Source organism: Xiphias gladius, chromosome 18 (assembly GCF_016859285.1).
Source record: "Xiphias gladius isolate SHS-SW01 ecotype Sanya breed wild chromosome 18, ASM1685928v1, whole genome shotgun sequence".
Classification (NCBI taxonomy): domain Eukaryota; kingdom Metazoa; phylum Chordata; class Actinopteri; order Istiophoriformes; family Xiphiidae; genus Xiphias; species Xiphias gladius.
In genome coordinates, this window is record NC_053417.1 from 30,147,428 (window position 1) to 30,163,517 (window position 16,090).

A 16,090-nucleotide genomic window follows, 5' to 3' on the forward strand; every position below is an offset into this window, starting at 1 on the left:
CACTGATTTTTATTTATTTATTTTTCCGGTATTTTCTAGGATTTTGTTTCTAATCTTTGCTGTTTTCCCTCTTTGACCCTCAGTTCTTTAAATGAACCATGTGAGACGTTCAGAGGAGAAAAGTCTCTTTGGTGAAACTGAAACTAGTCAGAGACTGAAACTACGCACTGATTTATTATGACCCAGGCTTCAACATGTGTTTTAGGTTTTAATTTAATTTAAAAGCTTAATTAGCAAAGGAACCAGTAACCGCAGCAGAAGTATCAAGTATCAGACGATGGAAATACTCAGGTAAAGTACAAGTATTTCAAACTGGTACTAAACTACAGTACTTGAGTAAATGTACTTAGTTACTTAACATGTAATTCAGGACACTGACCTATACTGACAGTTTCTGAGTAGAGAAATATCAGTTTTGTGTGTGTGTGTGTGTGTAATCTATATATTCTGGATCGGTACCAGCAGCAGGATTTTTTTTATTTTCCAGTTCAACCCTTTAAATCTGGTCTCAGTTCTTCTCCTGGACCAAAGTGAATCTCTGAATTCAGACTGAAGCCAGACCTGAACTTCAAGGTGAAATATAAAATATTAGAACATCAACAAGTCCGCTCGGTTGTCGGGACCAGCTTCTTCCAGTCTGTGAAAGATTTCGGAACCAGAATCGGTGGGTCTTACCTGGCTCGTCTGCAGCTGCAGGTTGAAGACATGATGCGGCTCCTCACTGGGACCGGTCTGTCTCTAGAACAGATTTTCAGATTCTTCTGTTTGTTTTTAAAGCTCTGCGTGGACCGGGCCCAGGTCGTTGGTCTGTGGACCAGTTGGACTCTGTTGGATCTTCTCCCTCCGTTCACACCGTCGTCTCTGCCTCTGCTTTCAGCCTTTGGCTGGTCCTCATGAGGACATGAGCGACCACGCTCGGTTTCTACTTGTTCTCCGTGCGATGCTGCTGTTCCTGACTTTATCCAGATGTTCTTTGCTTTAATGAATCGCTGCCTCACCTCTGAGTCACGTGGCTTTTGATTCGACCGGAATCATCTCCACCAACAAACCGATTCGACTTTTATTCTTTGATTATTGGAAACTCGATTCTTCACGAAACCTCTGGATCAACGTCGCGTTCAGCTGCTGAGAAACCAAAGACCCTCTGGGACCCACTGGTCTGAGGGAACCGGAAGAGGACTGGGACCAGAATCCGATCCGGACCCCCCGCTCCCTCCGACACATTCAGCGTCTGTCAGTGTGATTATCGATCCGTTCGATCGGTCCTCAGATCAAGGGACAACCTGAAGCTGCCTCCATGCGGAGTCTGTGCCCGCAAAGGCGACAGCGTGAACGTGCGCGTGCCCGCCGTGTGGTGTTGCGAGCGCGCCTCGTGGTGCCGATGGAGCTCCATTCAGCGTCTGAACACGGGCAGGAAGCTGTGTCGACGAGGAGGAGGAAGATGGAGATGATGAATGATCCATCATCGGATCAGATCATCGATCCGCGATGATCTATCGGCGTGTGCAGCCGCGCTGATCAGCGGTTGATCCCGGGGCGGCTGCAAGAGGCGACAATCGGCGTCCTCGGTCGGTCGATCGATCAGTCAATCACTCAGTCAGCTCATCGATCACACCTGGTGTGGAGCGCGAGCCGCAGCGAGAGACAATCGGCTGACGCTGCGGCGGGTCTGCGGGTCTGCCTCTGCGGGATCTGGCCTCTGGACTGGACTCTACACGAGGTTACGGGGGAGCCGCAGGTGAAGAGTCGGCGGAGAGGGGCCCGCAGGTGATCCAGGTAGGACATGTGCACCCTCCATCACCAGCTAACAGGTCACACTGGTGCCTCCGGCGTGGAGGGAACCGCAGGACCAGACTCCATTTAAAAGTTGGTCGTTTTAAGGTTGCTTGGCTCGTCGGCAGCGGGGCACAGAGAAAACAAGACGAGTGAGCAGTTGCGTTCACCTGAAATAAGCTTCTGTTCAATTCGGCTCACAACCAACACACGGATGAATTCAATTTTGAATAAAGCTGCTGTGTTGTTCCTCTGGCGGTTCCTCTGCCCTGAAATGCGGGTTGTAGGGCGGCAGGCAGCAGGTGAGGCTTGACTGCAGTTTGGCGGGTTTGGTCCCCGTTGATCGGGATCCAACAGTTCCAGAAAATGTCTTTCCCGACGTGACGGAAGTTTAATGAGGACGTGAGGCCGTTTCTGTTGATCAGCTTTGTTGTTATTGTGGCTGTGTCTCCACCCAGCGCCACGTGCCTGCGGTGTGTGTGTGTGTGTGCGTGTGCGTGCGCGCGCGCCTCAACGGCTCGTTCGGGGACAAATTTCAGACATGAGACCAGGTCATTGGGGACTCAAGCAGATCGGGGGTCAGCGGTGAAGGCGAAGGACCGGACGCGCACGTCGAGCCACGGAGTGTTTCCAGTGAGCAGAGAAGACGTTGCCCCGTAGACGCAGTCAGACTCCACGTACCGGACAAAACCAGCTCCAGGCTTGTTTGAATGTTTCTGTGGAGCTGAGCTGTGCCACCGCTGCTCCAACAGTTTCCCAGGTATCGCTCAAGTGATCGACATGTTTCAGCACAGGGAACCAGTGTGAGTCTGGTTCGGCTGCAGCACTTTGTGGGACCGTGTTCAGGGTGTGACTTGTCCCGAAAAGGCCGGATTTACAATAAGGACACAAAAGGCAGAGCAGATCCCTCAGAAATGGTTGAACTCAAGCAAAGTTCTCTCTGTTCCATTTATAAATCCAGGCTTGATCAAGTTACAGCTCTTAGATTGAGGGAATCCACAGAGCGACTTCTGATACTAAGTTTGTAAATTAGTTTACTCTCCAATTACAAAAAGCTATGCAGCGGATGTTGTTTTCATTATCAAAGCTTCAGTTATTTTTCTGGATTAACTGATTGTTTGATCAATGAAACATCAGAAAGTAGTTAAAATTGCCTGTGACCTTTTCTCCAAGCTTTCGTCTTCAGGTGTCTTAATTTGTCCAAATGCCAGGGATGCTCAGGTTGAACAGAACGGAGAATCGGGGACATTAGAAATGATGAAACATCAAAATTTGGTCATTTTTGCTTAAGAAATAAACAATTAATCAAACTATCTGCTAAACCGTGGCTAACGCTCTCAGCTCTCTTCTCTGCTCTTCCTTAAAAGATGCTTCTTTTGTCAGATTTTTTTTCTCATCAACAACCAAAGTCGTTTCCAGTTGCATTTCTTGACCTCAGCAGAGGAAGATCATGTGATTTGACTGTTCATCAAATGGACGTTTTGTCAGCTGCTGTTCCCAAAGAGAAGGACGAACTCTCAGATGGCGGCGCGGGCACAGATTCAGTATCCCGATTCGTGATTTGCAGTGTGAAAAACAACAGAATCGGTTTCTGTCTGTCTGTCGAGAAGGAGAGGAATCGACCAATCGGAGAGCAGGCAGACGTCAGATGACTCTGCTGCTTCATAATTAATATTTCGGCTGCAGCAGTTTTTTGTCTCCGCTGAATTTCTGCTTCACTTCATCCTGCAGAAGAAGGAAAACAAAAACACTCGCGCTTTCCGTTTCCTGAACACGAACAAGAAATACGTCAGTGATCCCGAACTGTTAAACAAAACCAAACAACACTCAGACTCTGATGCTAGTTTGGGATCTAAGGTGACCCAGGTAAGCTCCACCTGACGGACATTCACAGTGTGTGAGACACAGATGTTTCAACACAAAGAGCTCAGTGTAAAATGTCAAGTAAAGACAGGACCTCTGTGTATAAATATTTAAACACATGTAGAATATCAGAATACTGTAAATAAATACACAGCGGCATGAAAAACTTTGGGCCCCCTAATCAAAGTTTATGTTACTGTGAATAGTTAAGCAGAAGATTAACTGATCTCCAAAAGGCATAATGTTAAAGGTGAAACATTCTTTTCAACATTTTAAGCACGATTAATGTATTATTTTTGTTTCGTACAAGGTTAGAGTGAAAAAAGGAAATGAGCACCGTACAAAAGTTTGGGCACCCCAATTGATTTGAGCTCTCAGATAACTTTTATCAGGGTCTCAGACCTTAATTAGCTTGTTAGGGCTGTGGCTTATTCACAGTCATTGTTAGGAAAGGCCAGATGATAAAAATGTATAAATACTCTCACTCCTCAAACCCTGTCCCATCCATCAGCAGCCAGGGGCTTCTCTTAGCAGCTGCCTAGCACTCTGAAAATTAAAAAAAATGATGCCCACAAAGCAAGAAAAGGCCATAAGAAGATGGCAAAGCTTTTTTCAGATAGCTGGTTCTTCAGTTTGTAATGTAATTGAAAGATGGCAGTGAACAGGAATGGTGGAGAGAGAACTGCTTGTAGGATTGCTAGAAAGGCAAATCACAACCCCCGTTTGACTGCAAAAGAGCTTCAGGAAGATTTAGGAGACTCTGGAGCGGTGGTGCGCTGTTCTATTATGCAGCGACACCTGCACAAATATGACCTTCATGGAAGAGTCATCAGAAGAAAAAAAACCTTTCCTGCATCCTCAGCACAAAATTCAGCATCAAGAGTTTTCAAAGGAACATCTCAACAAGCCTGATGCATTTGGAAACAAGTCTGTGGGCTGATGAAGTTAAAATAGAACTTTTTGGTCCCAATGAGCAAAGGTATGTTTGGAGAAAAAAAGGGGGCAGAATTTCATTACAAGAATAACTCTCCAACTGTTAATCACGGATGTGGAATTATCATGCTTTGGGCTTGTGTTGCAGCCAGTGGCACATTTCACTGGTTGAGGGAAGAATGAATTCAATTAAATACCAGCAAATTCTGGGAGCACACATCACAACATCTGTAAAAAAGCTGAAAATGAAGAGGATGGCTTCTACAACAGGATAATGATCCAAAACACACCTCAAATTCCACAATGGACTACCTCAAGAGGTGCAAGCTGAAGGTTTTTCCATGGTCCTCGCAGTCCCTCGACCTAAACCTCATCAAACACCTAAAGATAGACCTCAAAAGAGCAGTGCAGGCAAGACAGCCCAAGAATCTCAGAACTAGAAGCCTTTTGCAGGAAGAATGGGTGAAAATCCCCCAAAGAAGAACCGAAAGACTCTCAGCTGCTACAGGAAGCGTTTACAAGCTGTGGTACTTGTCAAAGGGGGTGTTACTAAGAACTGACCGTGCAGGGGGCCCAAACTTTTGTTTTTTTGTTATTTTGAAAAACTAAAAGGTGGAAATAAAACAATTTTGCTTCACATATTAAAGAAATGTTCCATCTTTAACTTTGTGCCTTTTTGGAAATCAGTTCATCTTCTATTCACGGTACCATAAACTTTGACCGGGGGGGGGGGCAGACGTTTTTGGGCCACTGTGTTTTCCTGATTTTGGACTCTACTGTTAAGTCTTAATATCTAAATATCTGCAGCTGCTAGATACACGCAGAGCAATGAAAACGACACACTCTAGTGAAGTACGAGTACTTGGGTAACTGTATGAGTTTCTGGCCGAGGCCCAGTGTGATGCGTTCAGGTTCTCTGTGACTGTGGATGTCTTCATTCGTCCGCCGGGTGTCGAAACTCACTGAACGCGTTTAAGAAGATGAATTTAATCTGTGAGGATTTTCTCACATTAACTGAAGCTGTCGTCGTCTTAAGAGCTGATAAGGGTCAGTCTGAGTCTGATCCCCTCCTCACCCTCCTCATGCCAAGCTTCTTCCCAAACCTGTTGATCTAAGTACTTTGAGTAATACTCAGACTATTTACTTCAGTAAAAGTAGTAATACCCCAGTGCTTCATCTTGCGTTTTACAGGAGTAAAAGTGCAGTTTTATGTGCAAAATGAGAGTATCCAAGTAAAAGTCCTTGTGATGCAGAACAACCCCAGATAAGATATGAAGTGATAGTAAATTATTATATAATTGGTTTATTCTTCTCATGTGTTATCATGTAAGCAGCCTGCTGAGGTGACGTTGATTTTAATTATTTTGTTTACTATTGTTGGTGTAATCCAGTGCTATCCGGCCTCTGGGCCGTGCACCAGGAGCAGGACATGGATGTTTGCTACCAGGCTGTTAGGAAAGCACGTGATTAAAAAAGCAGCAAATTACTGAAATGAACAAAACTAAATGCAGTTAGAGGCAAGAGGGAAGATAAAACAGTAGACCCCTAAGCTTTATTCCAGTTGTTCCAGCCCCCGACCCCCTGCTCAACTGCTCAGTGACAATATTGTCAGTATAAAAATCAGGGTCAGGGTTCCTGCAGTGACAGTCTGGTTCATGTTTTCATAGACAACATGCCTCATTCATCAGATTTCATCTTAACTTGTATGTATGAGCAAAATAAGAACTGTCGTTGGATGTTTTCTTGTTGCCAGAATGATCCTAGACCTGAAACTACAAAAACCCCGGGTTCTTGTTATCAGCTGCAATAGCCAGGCTGGTATCGTTTTCACCTTGTGAAATCCATATATCATTGTGGCAAAATGTGGTCCTGGAGACTCCTACTGTAGCAGGAACTACCACAGAGGCGTTTTCGAGGACTCTGGCAGGTTTGTGTCTCACTGTCTGTGTCTGTCTCTGTCTGTGGACAGATGTTGTCCCCACGATAGCGTCACAACCATTCCTGATACAGTCATGAAACTTTACGGGTGTGTAGTCGAGATCAAGATGAAGGTCGAGCTATAAGATGGGTGTGGTCCAAGAAAGGGCACCAGAAGTAGGGGGTTTGGAAGTACGGAAGGTGTTGTGGGTCCCCCCACTTTACAACCCGGGTCCACATTGTTGTTTAGTCAGAGATCACTGTTGCCCAGTTTCAATCATTTCCGTCCACTCTGACATTCAGTAAAACTACAGACCATCTTGTGATGGGATCACAGCAGCCGCAATGCCTGTCGAAATGTAGTAACGACTACCGAGTACTCATGTGATAATGTAGTAAGGACTGAGTACTTCTGTAATAATGTAGTAACGACTACCGAGTACTCGTGTGATAATGCAGTAACGACTACCGAGTACTCGTGTAATAATGTAGTAACGACTACCGAGTACTCATGTGATAATGTAGTAATGACTACTGAGTACTACTGTAATAATGTAGTAAGGACTACCGAGTACTACTGTAATAATGTAGTAATGACTACCGAGTACTCCTGTGATAATGTAGTAATGACTACTGAGTACTCCTGTAATAATGTAGTAAGGACTACCAAGTACTCGTGTGATAATGTAGTAACGACTACCGAGTACTCATGTGATAATGTAGTAAGGACTACCGAGTACTCGTGTGATAATGTAGTAAGGACTGAGTACTTCTGTAATAATGTAGTAACGACTACCGAGTACTCGTGTGATAATGTAGTAACGACTACCGAGTACTCGTGTAATAATGTAGTAAGGACTGAGTACTCCTGTAATAATGTAGTAAGGACTACCAAGTACTCGTGTAATAATGCAGTAACACCTACCGAGTACTCGTGTAATAATGTAGTAAGGACTACCGAGTACTCGTGTAATAATGTAGTAAGGACTACCAAGTACTCGTGTAATAATGTAGTAAGGACTACCAAGTACTCGTGTGATAATGTAGTAAGGACTACCGAGTACTACTGAGTACTCGTGTGATAATGTAGTAACGACTGAGTATTCAGGTAATAATGTAGTACTGACTACCGAGTACTCGTGTGATAATGTAGTAAGGACTGAGTACTCGTGTGATAATGTAGTAACGACTGAGTACTTGTGTAATAATGTAGTAACGACTACCGAGTACTAAGGTAATAATTCAGTAATAACTACTGAGTACTCAGGTAATACTGTAGTACTGACTACCGAGTACTCGTGTGATAATGTAGTAAAGACTCGTGTGACAATGTAGTAACGACTACCGAGTACTCGTGTGATAATGTAGTAACGACTCGTGTGATAATGTAGTAACGACTACCGAGTACTCGTGTGATAATGTAGTAACGACTACCGAGTACTCATGGGTTGGAACGTCAACACCTTGACGGGCGCCGCGGCTGCTGCGATCCCATTGGATGCTGAGACTTCTGCTCTGTGGTGAGTTCAGGGTCGGGAAACAAGAAATAAAACACAGCTGATGTTGGAAAACGGCTTTTTTCATCTTGCTCGTCCGGTACAAAAACACCCCAGTGATTTTCTCAATGTCGGGTTAGTTTTCATGGAGTAAAACAAGCATTTCTGACAAACTGAAATACCAAGCAATGACAAAAGGTAAGAACAAGTCATAGGTTTGTGAACACTTCCTGAATCAGGTGTAGAGATGTCTTATGTTTCAATCATAGATCAGTTCTTACAAAAAACGTGAGAGAAAAAATAAAATATTCATGAATGAGCCTTAATGTAACATCACTGACATGTAAACTGTCAGTGGATGAACCACGGTGTTGGACACCGGTGCTTTTAACTGTAGGTGCCCAGTATTTACAAAACTACTCAGTGTCCTTTATTTCTCCTCCCTGTTGTTCCACAGTCTTGTTCTCTTCCACTGAGCCTACATGTAAGAACCAACAGGAACCAGTTAGCGTTTCACTGGTAAAATCAAATGAAACAGTAAATCCCAGGCTGGATTATTTCATAGGTTCACGTTCTGTTATCCGTCAGAGGTGTTTCGCCCTCCCTCCCGATAAAGCAGATGTTTCGGTCTCAGTTCTGTCTGCTCCGCGGAGTGGCTCTAAACACTACGGCACCCATGAGCCTCGGCAGCCGTTGCTATGGAGACGCCTCAGTCCAGAGCCGTGACATCACAGGTACGTGACGATCAGATGAACAGCCGGCGATCTGATCCGGATTGGATCCAAACGTGTCGGTTTCTTTGACAGAAATCCCCCTCTGACTCTTCCGTCAGCTGCACGGCAACAGGCCCTGAAGCTCTCTGATTGGACGAGTTGCAGTGAACTTCTAGAGCCAGTCGGGATCCGTCCGCGACTCTGCCCGCTCACCTGCTAAAACTGTGATGTCACTGCGACGTCACCTGAACGCCACACCGCGTTTCAGTGTGTGAGAGACTCTACTGTAACGCACACGCACACAGACACAGGGCGCCCTGGGGGTTGAAAGGTTATTGGCTGTCTGGCTGGAGCTCTCAGCCAATCTGATGCCAGTATTCCGAGTTGGGATTTTCTACATTGTTGCCATGCGGAGAATCTGCTGCCTGACCTACATTCATCCTCCACACACACACACACACACACACACACACACACACACAGAGATTCTTCAGAGACAAAACACATCAACTATTGATGAAGCTTCTGCCTCTGTGCCTTTGAGCCAAACACATACTGATACACACAACTGCTCTTGGATGCGTGTGTGCGTGCGCGTGTGTGTGTGTGTGTGTTGTTCTAGTGTCCTTGTGAGGACCTGCTCCAGCTGTAGGACATTGTTGTCACTAGATCAAACAGCAGCTCAGTCGCACATTTCAGCAGGAGAAGTAGACAAGTGCAGACTGTTTGCGTAACAGCACCTGAACCCTCAGGCCACGTTCACACCGCGGAAACCCGGTGCAGTAAATCACAAAGGACGTTTACTCTAGCGGAGGTCCGTGTGTTCGGGGCGACTGTGCAGGGCCAGTTTTCAGTCTCCATGAGGTTTTGGTTAGCGGTGGTGCTAGCACAAACACGAGCAGAAAATACAAACCAGAACTTCCGCCGCGTGACTGCACGACGATGGGGAAAGGTCATCACGGCGTCGATGAGTTTCTCCTTCGTGTTCACAGTTTGTAGGTAAACGGCAGGTTCACGCTGAACAAGATTCTTCTTCCTGTGGACGTCTTCGGTCTCATCGTCCACTTATGTGACTGGTCAATGCAACACGTTGAGTTGTTTTTCCAAACAATGCTGCATCATTTTGGTGGATGGAGGACGACAGGTTGGAGCCAGTGTAGGTAAAACAATGTTTGAAATGGAGCCTGGGGAGGGCGGCAATATTCAACAGAAAAACTCAGAATGTCGAGATTAAAGTCACAAATTCACCAGAAAAAAAATCATCAAAACAGTGTTGGTTTTCTTTAAGGAACCACGTCACTTCACTTTGCAAGGTTGGATCAACCTCATCACACCACAACAAGCCATTGTATGGATGAAACGATGTTACCCACGTCATATTTTGGGCTGTTCTGGCTTAACAAGGTGAATTTCATACACGTAACACTCATCCTGGCCAACCCCTCCGCATCTCGGCAGCAGCAAGATCAACTCTGCCAAATGATGCATCCCTACAGGAATCAAGTGCGGTAAAGACTTCAGAGGAAGGAAGGGATGTAATCAGGGCTTAAAGCGGACCGGACCGATCCCAGGTGGCATTACGGCACCGTCGTTTGATAAGTTAATAAATCTGGTCAGTAGTTTTGTATGTGCGTGTCATTGTGTGCGTGTGTGTGCATGAAAGCGTGTTGCACGCATGTTCTGCGCTGGCCGACGTAGGCCCATGAAATCAAGGCCCCCCTCCCCCAGCTGCTCCGCTAGGGTTCTTAAGGTTCCCCTACCTACCAAATCCCACTTTAACCTGTGGTTGTAATGGAAGTGTAAATAACAGAAGTTTGCAGTGAGGACGGGGCGACTTCAAGTTTATCAGGACGCGTTTTATCGTGTTGTCTAATTCTGTTTGAAGGGTCAGACCTGGTTTTAAAGTTAGTCAGGAACTTGTTCGGGGGACAGAGAGTGTATCAACAGGGTCCTCACGAGTACACAAGTACCGTGTGTGCAGACAGTTTAAAAGATGAAAATCTGAATGTATCCGATCTAATATTCCCCCTCACAAACACACACACTCTTTGAATCTGGTTTCATTCCTTCATCCTCTCATCCCGCTCCCTCTCTCCCTTTTATTTCTTTCATTTCAATTTGCTTTATTGACCCGTGGTGTAAACATATTTGTGTTGTTGAATTTCTAGTTAACAATATCCTCATCATAAGAAAATTCACTGTTAAAGTGAATGTTGTTTCACTACATTGAAAACATCTTTCTTGGGAGGTGTGGTTCTGTTTTGGACGGGAAACCTTACTTGAATTGTGTGTCACTTTATTTATCTTCCATCTGTTAGAAATAAAGTTGGTTTAAAAGAAGAAGTCCAGTGTAAGTGCGGTCGCGGTCGTCTTTTCCTAAGTCCTCATGGATTCTCCTTCACATCTCTCCTTGACCTCATGATGTTTTCCATCCAGGTCGAGGAAAAGTGCTTGGGAAAGGAGATTTTCGGACTTTTTGGCTTTTGGCTCCTGTGTGTCCTCTCACACACTCCAGACCAGCCTTCATGTTTTCCACAGCAGAGGGTGACGTGATGAAACGTAACCTGAGAGATGAGATCAAACCGATAAAATCTTTGTTCAGGTTCTCCTTTATTCTTAATTTGGACCCCAACCGGCCTCTCTGGGCTCCTCGCAGGAACAAAACCGACACACAGGATCAGTAACGCAAGAAGAGACTGAATAACTTGGCAAATGGAAAGATGAGCAGTAGAAACTTAGAATGAAAACACAAAACTAAACAGTGGAAATAAATAGAAACAAAAAGAAAAAACAATAAAAGTTCCAGAACAGCAAAAAACTGAAAATTACATTGATGCGATTTTCATTTTTGTTTGTTAAAGATAATATTTTAAAAATAATAATCAACTTATGTAGCACCTTTCAAAACAATGTTACAGAGTGATTAATACCATCATTAATACGGATCCAGCCAATGAAAGCACCGTGAATAAAATAAATAAAAAATAAAATACAGTAAAATAAATAGTCGACTTTGTGTCTGATGTTCCAGACAGAAGAAGTTCCACAAAGAACAGTTCTCATCTTAGCTTGTTTGTGAAACCACCAGATGACAGAGCTCACTTCACGTTTCATATAAAGCAAATGACATTTATCCCGAGAAGATTTGAATTCAGCCTCCACAGTCAGACACGATCATCGTTGATGTTCTCACTCATTAGAACGGAACGAACAGCGAAGACCGTGATCTGCTCTGTTCCCTCTCTAAGTGGCTGCTCATCTCTCTGATAAATAAGGTGCATTTACACACTTTATTTGGATTAATTACTTTTGTTTGATCTATTTTATGATTCTTCCTTTTTCACAGGAGGCATCGTTTAATTTCTCTGTCTCATCTATTCGTTGGATCCTCTGTTGTAAAGCCCCTGATAAAGTTTCCGCATTGATGCCAGAAAGTAAACCACTGGTTTTGTTTTGTGTTTCTTTTTAAAAAAAAATCTTTCTGAAGCCCCCTGGAGTCCGGGTTCAGAATCAGATTCTCTACATTCACGTTTGTCTTTGTTCAGCAGCTCTGAATTCTCATTTGTCATTTTAACAAAGTAAAAAGGATCCAGGAACCTAAAATACAAGAAAAAATGACACAGACACATAATAGACATCTACTTTAGTGATCATCAGGAAAATATTAGAGAACAGTTCACGGTTGTAGAAATATAGTTCAATGTTTACAGACACAAATACAGCAGACAAATGTAAGAATTAAAACTGTAATACAGTCTGTTTACTAAACTGAAAGTCTATGTCTGTCTGTAAATCCCTGAAAATCTGAATAATTCAGTTTGAAACATTTAAAAATACATATATTTTCCTGGTCAGGAGACACAAATGAGATGTCGTGTGAAAGCTCCACATTGAACTGGTTTTCTCAGTTTGTCTCTACGTGAGATGCGAATAAAGTTGTGTTACTATAATTAAAACATGATCAGTAGATTCACTGATCAGTGACTGAGAAGTCACCACTGATATTTCACCAAACGTGTGATGGACTGATGATGTGTGTATGATAACAGCTGCTCTACAGGTGGAGCAGGTGGAGCAGGTGGAGGTGCAAACAGCTGATTGTGACGCGCGTGTGTGTGTGGTCACATACAGTTAGATACATAAGGATTTGGACAGTGACACATTTTTCATAATTTTACCTCTGTTCACCACCGCAATGGATTTGAAACGAACGAATCAAGATGTAAATGAAGTGTTGATTTCCAGCTTTAATTCAAGGGGATTAACAAAAATATCACATTAATCGTTTAGGAATTACGACCATTTTTACCAGAAGCCCAGAGGGGATTAGTGGGAAGGGAATATTTCTCTTGATAAAGTGAGACAAGCAAATTGTAGTCTTACAATAGGTACGACGCCAGGGAATCACGGGTTTATGGTCGATTTTTATAGGAAATTCCAAGAAGAGCTTTCTCCAAGACTCCTAGTTTTCTACCAAGATGCCTCGCAGCGGAGTAGACTCCCTGAAAGTATGAGATCAGCTGTTGTCACCCTTCTCCATAAGACAGGATAAAAGATCCCCAACCGTATGGTAATTACCAACCAATATCTCTGATTTATGCTGATGAAAAAGCTGATTTCATCAGGTTGGGTTTATGAAGTGAAGAAACTCATCTGCTAACATTCTTAGACTCCCACATGTCTTCTCCTGGTCCTGTGGTCACCATCTCTTTAGATGCAGAGAAGGCGGTTGACAAAGTAGAGCTATCATTTCTATTCTTTACATTAGGGAGATCTGGGTTTGGTGCTGGGCAGCTTCCAGGTGTGAATGAGTGGAACTGGGTGAATGTGATCAGGACGTTTCTGTAAAACAGAGGTTGCCTCTCTGTGAAACTACCTTGTACAAATAAAGGTTAAAAATGGGTTAAATTAATATACGCAGAACTACAAGCCACTGTTTTCACAAACGGGATAATTTCCTCTCCCTTAAATGAAGCGGCAGAACCCGCCAGGGCTCATCTCTGTCACCTCTTTGCACTTTTCCTGGAACCTCTAGTTATGACCTTGTGGAATAATGTATATATAACTGAAGTTAATACTGGTCAGGTAGAGCACAAACTCCTCCTATATACTGATGATTTATTACTGGTGGCTAGAAACCCTGACATTGCAGTACCAGAAATCCACTCTGTCATCAACTCTTCTTCCAAAGTGTCAGGTTATACAATCAACTGGGAAAATCAGAGGCTATGCCACTATCTAAGGTTCAGGCTGGCAGTTTAGGTGGATTAGATTAACACGTGGCCTAAAGACAGTTATGGAAACTAATATCTTACCCATCCTTCAAATTATTCAGACCTTGCTCCAAAATTGGGGCAAGATGAACATATCTCTGTTAGGAAGACTGAATCTAGTAAAAATGGTGATAGCCCCAAAACTAAATTATATTTTATACATGCTTTCCCTTGTCCTTCCACAATTATTACTGACAAGATTCAATGCAACGGTGGAAAACGTCCTGTGGTCAGGGAAAAGACCTTTAATTATATGCAGCAAGCGAGAAAGGTGGTCTCTCCCTATTCTGCATTGACTGGTATCATTGAGCATTTTCACTATCCCAACGTACCAAAACGAATCTTCCTCAAGATAAGGTTGCTTCTTGGATTAAGATCGAGCAGGACTTACCATACCCCTCCTATGTAGAGGTTAAAAAGCTGTTGGGAAAAGGATACTGGCCAAGGCATCCCAGATGACCTTATAGCCTCTTGGCATACTTGCTCACATGAAGCGCTAATACTTTAGAAAATAATCAATAGAACCCACTGGACTATTGGAAACTGGCGAAACTAAAACCAAGGGACAATGCAACGTGCTGGAGATAGGTTTGTGAAAAAGCAGAACCTATGTGGGAAGAGACTATCTTTTTTTGAATAAAGTTTTAGGAACACATTTGAGCAAATCCCCCACTTTCTGTCTATTAAGAATATTACCACATTATATCAAATCATCAAAAAACGGGAGTTTGTGGTTTTGTCTGGCCATGGTTACTGGCTATAGAATGATTTACGCCGTTGGAAATCCTCGACTATGTCTAATTTGATGGTATCTACAGTTGGACTTTGGAGCTAATTGACTGAACATCTGTGGTATCCGGACATCGGTATTTGAATACAATATCGGCATGGACGCAACTGATAATCTGGAAGTATTGATCTCTGTATCCTGCCTGGCAGACAATATGAACTACTCATTGAACAGTCTGTAAGAGTTGGTCAACATGTCTAGGGATGTCAATATGTCAATTTTCTTTTTTCTTTTGTTTTTGTGGTTGTTTCTTTTTGGTTGCTGTCTTGTTTTCTGTAGTTTTTTTGTTTGTTAATTGGTTTTGTTGTATGTATGTATGTGTGTGTGTGTGTGTGTGTGTGTGTGTGTGTGTGTGTGTGTGTATGTATATATGTGTGTGTGTATATGTGTGTATATATATATATATATAGATATATGTGTGTGTATATACATTAAAAAAAAAATCCCCCTCTCACCCCCCTCCCATGGCGGTGTGTCTTCCTCAAGCTCAGGTCGTCTACCAGAGGCCTGGGAGTTTGAGGGTTCTGCGCAGTATCTTAGCTGTTCCTAGGACTGCGCTCTTCTGGACAGAGACCTCAGATGTTGTACCCGGAATCTGCTGGAGCCATTCTCCCAGTTTATGGGTCACAGCCCCCAGTGCTCCAATTACCACTGGCACCACTGTTGCCTTTACTCCCCACATCTTTCCTAGCTCCTCTTTCAGCCCTTGGTATTCTTCGATCTTCTCGTGTTCCTCCTTCTTGATGTTGCTGTCGCTTGGGATCGCTACGTCCATCACTACTGCCTTCTTCTGTTGTTTGTCGATCAACACGATGTCCGGTTGGTTAGCCATCACCAGTTTGTCAGTCTGGATCTGGAAGTCCCACAGGATCTCGGCTTGGTCATTCTCAACCACCTTAGGAGGTGTCTTCCATTGTGACCTTGGGACCTCCAACCCATACTCAGTGCAGATGTTCCTGTACATTATTCCAGCCACTTGGTTATGGCGTTCCATGTACGCTGTTCCTGTCTGCATCTTACACCCTGCTACTATGTGCTGAACTGTCTCAGGAGCATCTTTGCACAGCCTGCACCTGGGGTCCTGTCTGGTGTGGTAGATCCCCGCCTCTATTGATCTTGTACTGAGTGCCTTTTCTTGTGCTGCCAGGATTAGTGCTTCTGTGCTGTCCTTCAGTCCAGCCTGTTCCAGCCACTGGTAGGATTTCTTGATATCAGCCAATTCTTCTATCTGTCGGTGGTACATGCCGTGTAGGGGCTTGTCCCTCCATGATTGTTCCTCCTCCAACAGCCTGGATGTTGGAGGATGTTTCGTCCTGGACAGTGGCTCTGATG

The 16,090-nt window shown here is 43.9% G+C and overlaps 1 protein-coding gene across 2 annotated transcripts in view; it reads left to right on the forward strand.

Moving 5' to 3' along the window:
- The first annotated feature begins 1,312 nt into the window (after positions 1-1,312).
- Positions 1,313-16,090, forward strand: part of ccdc120a (coiled-coil domain containing 120a) — a 45,399-nt gene continuing 30,621 nt past the window's right edge. For both annotated transcript variants that reach the window (XM_040153255.1, XM_040153257.1), the window contains exon 1: positions 1,313-1,776. The gene's annotated coding sequence lies outside the window, so the exon portion shown is untranslated. The remainder of the gene's footprint in view (positions 1,777-16,090) is intronic.